The following is a 10089-nucleotide window of genomic DNA, read 5'->3' as shown; positions in this document are numbered from 1 at the left end:
AGCGGGTGAGGGGGAAGGTGGGACAAATCGGGAGGTTGGGATTGACATATATACACTACCATGTATAAAACAGATAGCTAATGGGAAGCTGCTGTATAGCACAGGGAGCTCAGCTCGGTGCTCTGTGATGACCTAGAAGGGTGGATGAGGCTCAAGAGGGAGGGGACAGATGTATGCATATGACTGACTCACTTCGTTGTACAGCAGAAATTAACACAACATATAAGGCAGTTATACTCCAAAAAAAATAATAATAAACCACAACTTCTGGAATTTTTAATAAGTATCAGTTACTGCACTTGACATTTTATAAGCATGCTTACACTCAGTCCTCGTGGCAGCTCTTTAAGAGAGATGTTCTTCTCCTTTTACAGACGAGGACCTGGAGTCTCACAGAGGTTAAGTGCTTTGTTTCATAAGCTGTAGAGTCTCATCTGCATCCGGGCCCAGCTCCAAAGCTGGTACTTTTATTCACCAATAAACTACACCAGCTGCAGAGTTATCCTGCCCCAAAGTAGCCTCATGGAGGTCACTGTGGTGATAAGGTCCATTTGACTGGACTCTTAACTGCTGTTTTTTTCTAACCACATCAGTCAGGCAGTATAATCTGGGAGTCAACTCATCACCTAGTTGGTCCATCCCTGTTGGCTTGTCTGAAACTGCAGCTGTGCTTGAGCCCCTCTCTCTCACGCCAGGAGCACGTGATCCCCACTGTGAGGCTCCTAAACCTATGGCATCCGTGGGCCTCATGGCCTCCCAAGCAGAGGCGGCGCCCAGCCAACCCAAGAATGTCTGAGCACTGGTGCTGAGCCCACTGTCCCCCGGTGACGTTACTGACGAGCCCTCTGGGCTGCCCCTGCCAGTCCCTGTCCAGGCAGTCTTTAGGCTGAGCCCTGAGAGGGGCCCAGGAGTGGCTTTCTTGGACTGAAACCAAGGGAATAAACTTCAGGTCATCTTGGGTCACTTCTGTGGCTCTTTCTGTTTCTGCTCCCGGAGTCCCACCGCATCAGGAAGTGACTTCAGCCTGCTCTGCTCTGTGGACTTGCCTGCTATCTGCCACAGGTTATAGCCTAGCCCTTCCTAAAACCCCCTTTCCCTCTCCTGTGACCACTGGCCTCCAAGAAACCCATACTTCGTCTCTATCACCAGACCTGAGTCAGGCTTTGTCTCAATTTGAATCAGAGGCTTTTTTGTGTGTGTCAAATAGGTGCTTGAAAGCTCCCCTGAATTCTTCCTGGAACTAGTTGGACGAGGAAGTAAGTATCTACAACGTGCAGAGCTCTGTTTTAGTTTCAGGGAGGGACGCTTAAGGGCCCGCAGAGGGCGAGACAAGGCAGATGCTGAGATGGTGTGAGGCCCAACGCAGATGCTGTAGGAACAAATGTAGACAAACAGTAGAAGAAGGAAAACCTCTGGGCCTCAGGCATAAAGAAAGATTTCAAAGAGGCCATACCATCTTCCAACATTTTGGAGCCCCAAACATCGTGTGCCAGGGAACAGAAAGAAATGAAACTTGTATCTCACCTACCTTATCTCTTGCTGTTCCCACGCATGCATCCTACATTCCAGCCAAGCTAAACTGATTGCTTTACCCATAATGTTGTCCATCATTTTTCACCTCCAACTCATGACTTTTTCTACATGGATCGCCTCCTTCCAATCCACAATCTCCAACTGGCTGAATCTAATTACCTTTCAAGACTCATGTCAGGGGTCGCCTTCTCTGGGATATGCTCCGTGGGGTCCTCCCAGTAGACTCCCACAGCAGCATGTGTCTCTCTTCATCATTGACGGTTTTTAGCATAGCTCCTAGAGCCAGGCTATCTGACTGTGAATCCTGGCTCTGACACCTGCCAGCCAAATTACCTTTACTTATTTAAGACAACTGAGTTCGTATCCACATAGCACTTAGAATAATGCCTGCTCATAAGAAGCACCAAACAAGTGTTAGTTATGTTTGTTAACTGCTACCGTTATTGCCACCACCAGCAGCATGGAGTATACCCACCCTGGATTGTAAGTCTGTCTTTCTATCCCCAGATTAGGGTCTTCCTGAGCACGGGATTGTGTATTACATGTCTTGGTATTTTCCACCCTTCATGAATTTCCTGGAACATTAGTAGCATTAAATGCTTGCTGGAATTGAAGGTGGGTGGGTGGAGATGAATCTGGGCAGTTCCATAGGATCAGATCTGAGAACAGTGTCCAGGGAGAGTATGGTCTAAGGTGTAGTCTTGTTTCAGGTGGTGAAGGTAGAATGGCATCATCGGAGTCAAGGAAGCATAGAACTATGAATACTGATGTTAGAGGCATCTGGGTGTGTTTTGAAATCACCAGGGCTCGTAGCAGGAAGTGAAGACAGGAATCCCAGGGGGGAGATCCCTGCAGCAGATGGGAATGTGCCCAAGGGTTGGAAAGATGCTATTGCAAAGGACGAGAGAAGGTATAGCATAACGAAGAGGATTGCCTCACCCCCACTACATCCTGAGTGCCCTGGCCACCAGAAGTTTCAAAGCATGGCCCTGGTTGCCTAGCTGCCTGTTCAGAACCCTCCCCAAGCCCCCATAGCTTGTGGAGTTTGTACGTGTGAGGACGTATTTGTGAGACACACAAAGCTTCATGCTGACTCACTGGCTTACTGACCTCTACTACCTACTCCCTCATCTCGCCAATCTCCTCTACATCCTGTCTCAGCCCTCTTTGCCTCAGAACTGGTTATTCTCTGTATCTATTGGCTATTTGACCTTGGACAAGTCACTTTATTTTTCTGGGCTTTTGATATTTTTTTTTTCCATACAACACGGAGAAGTTGAACTGTGATCTCTACCAGTATTTTTAAAACTTCACATCGTGACCCATTAACGGGTCAAGAAACCAACTTAGTAGGTCAACGAGATGTTAAAATGTGAAATAGAACAGAATGCGTATGTGTGTGTGTGTCCTGAGTCACGTGCAAAAGTGTTTCTTGCTGTGTGTTACGGTCAGAAAAGATTGAAAGCATGATTCCTTACATCCCTTTCCACTTTGAAATTCGAAACATGTAGTAGAGTATTTCCAACCTTCCTATGCAACTTTGAGGGTGGAAATGAGAAGAAGAATTTCATTTTTTAAGGAAGAGGTGCTCATGACAACAGACAGCAGCTTCCAGTTGTGCTGGATGACAAGGCAGTTAGCCTCTGCTTCTTCTGTTCAAGAAACTGTTGGTGATAATGGGATGGCAGGCACCAGACTGCTAGGGTAACATAGTATCTAACTCAGAATGTCACGCTGAGAGGTAAGGAGGAAGCCCTCTGACTCCCCTTAGGCCACAGTTCTGAACAGAGTATCTGCCAAAGAATGAAAGGCAGGAGAAAGGCAGGAAGAGGAGAAAGGGGAGGAGAAACTTCCTTCTCCCATATCATGCTACAGTTAAGTAAGACTTCAAAGGAAATGGCAACCCACTCCAGGATTCTTGCCTGGAAAATTCCATGTATGGAGGAGCCTGGTAGGCTGTAGTTCACGGGGTCACAAAGAGTCAGACACGACTGAGCAGCTTCACTGGTTTCCTGGTTCCCTCCCTGGTGCCTAAAATCCCACCATTACCAATCTAGTGCTGTGTGGTCATCACTCCTCCTCCTAGAGATGCCTCCCAAGAGGGTTCCCTAACTCACAACATGACAGACGAGTGTGGGCTCCGCAGAGCCTGGAGTCTTGTTAAGGTCTTGAGTTTGACTCTTACAGGAAAGACAAATTCAGATCCCAGCGCTGACGTTCAAGGTCTGGTCTCCTTTCTCTAAGTATCTTTTGAGCATCTATTAACTGCATAAATCTGTTTTTTCTTTCCTAATATAAAGAGGCTTAATTAGAACTTCTCTGAGGTTCCTTCTGTATACACTACCTTCCGGCACTGAGATCCTCCTGTGCTAGAGGCTTTATACACTTTCTACCGTTTTTTTCCACACGATAACCCCATGACAGACATATTTTCTTAATTTTTGGAAACTTTTACGTATTTTTTATTTTTTTGGCTGTGCCGTGTCTCCGTTGTTGCCCAGGCTTTTCTGTAGTTGTGGCAGGTAGAGGCTACTCTCAGATCTCGGCGGGTGCATGGACTTCTCATCGTGGTTAGCCCTCTTGTTGGGAAGAACGGACTCTAGGACATATGGGCTCGGTAGTTGTGGTTTGAGGGCGCTAGAGCACAGGCTCAGCAGTTGTGGCCCTGGTGCTTAGTTGCTCTGCGGCATGTGGGATCTGCCCGAACCAGGGATCAAACCCATGTCCTCTAAATTGGCAGGTGGATTCTTTACCGCTAAGCCATCAGGAAAGCCCAGAAGAGGTGTTTTTATGCCGAGTTTTTGGATGTGGTGTGAAGAGTTGAGTGATAGGTCTCAGGTCACATGACTTTAAATCCACTCGGGTCTCTGCCTCCAAAGCTTTTGCTCTTCCCCTTATACTTGTGTCTGAACACCAGTCCCCTCAGGCCTGCTTGGAGGTCAGCATCCTGGCCCCATCCAGGCTTGTTGACTCAGAACCCAGCAAGGTGGTTAGCTTCCGGGGCCATTCTGGTTTAGTCTCCGTGTTTGAGGACCATCAGTTCAGTTCAGTCGCTCAGTCATGTCTGAGTCTTGCAATCCCGTGGACTGCAGCATGCCAGGCCTCCCTGTCCATTACCAGCTCCCAGAGCTTACTCAAACTCATATCCATCACGTCGGTGATGCCACCCAACCATCTCATTCTCTGTCATCCATTCTCCTCCCATCTTCCATCTCTCCCAGCATCAGGGTCTTTTCATCTGAGTCAGTTCTTCACATCAGGTGGCCAAAGTATTGGAGCTTCAGCTTCAGCATCAGTCTTTCCAATGAATATTCAGGACTGATTTCCTTTAGGATGAACTGGTTGGATCTCCTTGCAGTCCAAGGGACTCCCAAGAGTCTTCTCCAACACCACAGTTCAAAAGCATCAATTCTTCGTGCTCAGCTTTCTTTATAGTCCAACTCTCACATCCATACATGACTACTGGAAACACCATAGCTTTGACTAGATGGACCTTTATCGGCAAAGTAATGTCTCTGCTTTTTAGTATGCTGTCTAGGTTGGTCATAGCTTTTCTTCCAAGGATCATATCATTAAACAAAAATGTACAGAAGCCTACAACAACAACAAAAAGTCTGATACACTTTAGTCCAGGTGAGCTGATGAAAGGGCTTTCCTGAGAGACCACGGCACTTGGCACGTGTAGCACACTTTCTAAAGGCCAGGTGCTATGCTGGGTTCTTTATGTGGGCCCGTTTCACTGCAATCAGGTTACAAAGTGAATGACTCCACATCTCCATGCTACAAGTGACAAGTCTGAGGTTGAGGAGCTTACTGAGGTCATGCGGCCGGTAAGCAGCAAAGCCTTGAACCAGGCAGTGTGATTCCACTGTCCCCACCAGCAACAACCTGTTCCTCGGGCAAGAAAAGAAGCCAAATAGCACAAGAGACGGAGAAGGCGATGGCACCCCACTCCAGTACTCTTGCCTGCAAAATCTCATGGGCGGAGGAGCCTGGTAGGCTGCAGGCGAAGAGTCAGACACTACTGAGCGACTTCACTTTCACTTTTCACTTTCATGCATTGGAGAAGGAAATGGCAACTCACTCCAGTGTTCTTGCCTGGAGAATCCCAGGGACGGGGGAAAGCCTGGTGGACTGTCGTCTATGGGGTTGCACAGAGTGGGACATGACTGAAACGACTTAGCAGTAGCAGCAGCAGTAACACAAGAGAACAAGGAAGAAGGAAGACAGGACAAAGAGCAAGAAATGAGTCTGAGAAGGAAGCCCGGGGCTACTGACTACAAATATCCTTTTATCTTAGTGTTTTCTATCAAGAGCCTTCTTGAGAGAGTTCAAAGAACCAGACACATTTATGTAATGTTTATTATGAAGCAAAATGAAGAACATAACATTTCCATTTCCAATTTCTGGTTAAAAGAAGTGCCTCTGTCATCAAAGAAGAATTCAGAACTCATAGAGAATGAAGATGGGACCTGAAACAAGCTCCGCATCACTGTGGAAACAACCCAGTCTTTTATGGAACCTCTGCAAGACGACAGGCAATGAGCTGGGCCCTTCACCACACCCTCTTGCTCTAGCTCTCTGCTTTGGTTTTTCTTTTGTCTGCACTGGGTCTTCGTTGCAGCGTGTGGACTTTCTCCAGGTGAGGGACATGGGCTTAGTTGCTCCGTGGCGTGTAGGATCTTAATTCCCTGACCAAGGATCGGACGCACATCTCATGCATTGGAAGATGGATTCTTAACCACTGTAAGAAGTGTGACCAAACCCAGTCTGTATGTACAGTGATGCCAAACAAACTGAAATGTCAGAGTCTGGAGCAAAGGAAGGTTTGTTACAGGTCCCTGCAAGGAGATGGGTGGCTCATGCCGCCCGAACTGCAAACTTTCCAAAGGGTTTCAGCAAAGCACTTTTGAAGGCAAGGTGAGGGAAGGGCATGGTTTGTTGATGTCCGACTCCTTTGTTGTTGCAGCTGTCCATGTAGGTCAGTTCAGGGTGTTTCTGTCAATTTCCAACAAAAGAAATGTTTTTCTCCATTCTGTAACTTTTTATTTCTGTGTGACTGGAAAAATGTTATCTTCTTAAAGGTCAGAGTCTTAAGAATAGGCTATCCTGTGTGTTTCAGGCTATAGGTAACATTCTTTTATGAAAGGCACGGTCAGCAAGACTAAGCACAGGTAACAGAGCACAAAGCTTAGAGCAAAAAAGCAGTTCTATTATGGAGTCGGGTTTGTCCTTCCCTATGCCAGAAACACATAGCGATACCTACTTCATACAGTTGCTAAAAGTATCAAACCCCATTGACTATCTGGACCTGCCTTGTGAACCATGAAACACTTGATAAATGTTCAAGCACATGATTATCACGAAGGAGTTTTTATTATCACACTCTATTTGCCAAGTACCCAGGGTTCACTCAGCGTTGACTAAACATGGGTAAAGAGACTAATTCATGGTGGCAAAGCCATGGAGACCAGGCGTGAAATAGCCAGAGACGGGAGATCAGCGCCTCCCTTGTGCATGGTTCTTTGTCAGTTCAATCAGTGTGTTCTCAGTATTGCAGATCAAGACACATATAGGGTTCATATAGACGTATATGAAGACCCCTAGAGGGTTCTAAGTAAGTAAGTAAAGTCGCTCAGTCATGTCCGACTCTTTGCGACCCCATGAACTGTAGCCTACCAGGCTCCTCCCTCCATGGGATTCTCCAGGCAAGAGTACTGGAGCAGGTTGCCATTGCCTTCTCCAGGGGATCTTCCCGACCCAGGGATTGAACCCGGGTCTCCTGCATTCCAGGCAGACGCTTTAACCTCTGAGCCACCAGGGAAGGCCTAGAGGGTTAGGGAGGTTAAATAAATTGCTAGACCTTGTAAGTCTTTTAAAAGGCAAAAATAAAAAGCAGTAAAGCACTGGAGCATTGGCTCCAGGTGAATGTGACTTTTTTTCTTTTTTCTTTTTTTTTAGTAAAATACAAAAGATAGGATAGAATCCTATTTATTATTACTTCTGGTGAGTGAAAATCATAGGACTCTCAAAATTAAAATTCAGGATGGTTTGAAAATAGAAAGTCACTTAGTCTGTTTGTACTGCCGTAACAAAATCCCATAGTCTGGGTAGCTCATAAACAACAGAAGTTTCTTTCTCAAGACATCCCACTGTATCCACACGTGGTGGAAGGGGCTAGGGAGCTCTGGGATGGGGATGGGGGCGTCTCTTTTATGGGAGCGCTGATCCTGTCTGTGGCCTCTCTTCCTGCTCTTAAAAGGGCATTAGTCCCATTAGGAGAGCCCCAACTCACCACCCACATATTTGCTAAGTCCCTTCAATCATGTCTGACTCTTTGGAACTCTATGGACCGTAACCCACCAGGCTCCTCTGTCCATGGGATCCTCCAGGCAAGAACACTGGAGGGGGTGGCCATGTCCTCCTCCAGGGGGTCTTTCCAACTCAGGGATCGTGCCACCTGGGAAGCCTAATTACCGTCCTCTGATGTCCTCCAGGGCTCTGCCTCTCCCTCAAACCTTGTCTCCTCTGTGTTTGGCTTTTGAAAAACAAACCCTGGACTTTGTGTTTCCTATCTCGCCCAGTGTCACGGAAAAGTGGGCAGAAGGAGAGAACAGAGAATGTTTGTGGGGGGAAAAAAAAAACTGCATGAACAGCACAGACTGTCACCCACCACAGTGGCTTGAGAATCCTGCATGGAGGGTCTTCTGGACCCTGAGGCAGCACACGGGGCTTCTTTCTCACTGCCCAGGTTCCAGCTGCCCTGTCTCACGTCAGGTAATGCTCCAAACCCATCTTCCTGAGGGAAGGTGCAATAACATCATGAAACGAATCAGGTCAAAATAACTTGCTTTCCAGGAGTCACTGAAGTAGAATGATCTACAGCTGGCGATGCCAAGGTTCACGCACATATTGTTTCTGAAGTTTACACGAAAGCTTCATGTCTAAAATAGGGCTTCCCTGATAGCTCAGCTGGTAAAGAATCTGCCTGCGATGCGGGAGACCTGGGTTTGATCCCTGGGTTGGGAAGATCCCCTGCAGAAGGGAAAAGCTACCCACTCCAGTATTCTGGCCTGGAGAACTCCATGGACTGGATAGTCCATGGGGTCACAAAGTGTTGGACACACTGAGCAACTTTCACTTTATCTCTAGAATACAAATACTGTCAGGTGGTTAAAAAAATATAATATAACTTTGTCTCTACATTATTTCCCTCCAATATCCCCAGAAATCATGGATTATAATTTAATATACTATAAACTAAAACTTTATTTTTTAAAAACATGCTCTTTTTAAAAGAATCAGTTTCACTCACTGCAGGGAATGTGGCTCTTTCTTTCTCTACGTCCCTGCTTACCTAGTTCAGGCACTTTCGGGACTGAAGGCCTTCCTCTGGCACTTGAACCGCTGGGTTTTAATATGGGTTTTGATGCTGGAATAAGAATGGAGAGAGATGTCCTCAATTCTTTCCTTTTCTGATTCTAAAAGAAGACAGTCCGGTTGATCTTTTATTAGCTGTGGGCTAAACAGCGCACTGCTTGGCTTTGGGTTAACAGCCCTGCAGAGATGTCCCCACACCTGCCTCTCAGATAAAGAAAGTGAAAAGTGTTAGTCGCTCAGTTGTGTCCAACTCTTTGGGACCCCATGGACTGTGGCCTGCCAGACTCCACTGTCCATGGGATTTTCCAGGCCAGAATACTGGAGTGGGTAGCCATTTCCTTCTCCAAGGGATTTTCCCAACATGGGAATCGAACCCCAGTCTCCTGCAGATTCTTTACCAACTGAGCCACTAAAGAAAGTCCCAGTAAGTCTGGCCTTTGTCAGCAGAGTGCCTTAGATACCCTGGGAAACGCCACGAACAGCAAGGGCTGCAGTCAGCTGTCCCGGAGGGCTGGCCCAGGCCCCTAGATGGCCAGGAAGAACACATGCATGTTAGTGGGACTGGCCAGTGCTGGCTGAACTCATAGAATCAATTCTCTATGCATTTCCCACTTGCTGAATAGACAGTTTTTGGTTCTATGCATTTTTGTGGATTGCTGGAAGATTTCTGTAGCAAATATTTAACATGGAACAAGCTGGGCTTCTCTGAAACCAAGTAGGTTTTTGAACTGCTTGTTTCAGTTGCTGTGAACTCAGGAAATGGCTGTTGATTTTATCCCCAGCAGAACTTAATGAGAGAGGAAGTTTGTTGCCATAACATCCAAGCTTCATGTCAAGGTCAAATCAAGATTATATTTTGTATTACTCACTGTTTGGGTTACTTATGTTTTCTGAGCTGGTATTTTAGTAGCCCTGTAACAGGGAGTAGGTGGCACTACTTATCCTTATTGTTGGAACTGGTTAAATTCTGTCACCTACTTATTATCAGATCCTTGATAATTTTCAGATAAGGTGGGGTGAGAGGACTAAAACCACCATAGGGAATGCTGGCTGAAATCATTGCAGGCTGCAGCAGGAAGAATGGAATTTAATAGACTACACTTATTTTCTCCCATGGATGATAAAGTTGTTTAAAAAAAACCCAGCCCTGTCTCGCCTAACACCATAGACTTATAA

General features: G+C 46.5%; 1 non-coding gene across 1 annotated transcript; it reads right to left on the bottom strand.

Moving 5' to 3' along the window:
* Positions 1 to 7285: 7285 nt before the first annotated feature.
* On the bottom strand, positions 7286 to 7357 carry TRNAS-GGA. The gene has a single exon. It is a non-coding gene; the product is annotated as a tRNA-Ser (tRNA).
* Positions 7358 to 10089: the final 2732 nt, after the last annotated feature.

The sequence above is a fragment of the Oryx dammah genome, unplaced genomic scaffold (genome assembly GCF_014754425.2).
Source record: "Oryx dammah isolate SB20612 unplaced genomic scaffold, SCBI_Odam_1.1 HiC_scaffold_4, whole genome shotgun sequence".
NCBI classification, from domain to species: domain Eukaryota; kingdom Metazoa; phylum Chordata; class Mammalia; order Artiodactyla; family Bovidae; genus Oryx; species Oryx dammah.
This window is presented reverse-complemented; position numbering and strand designations above follow the sequence as displayed.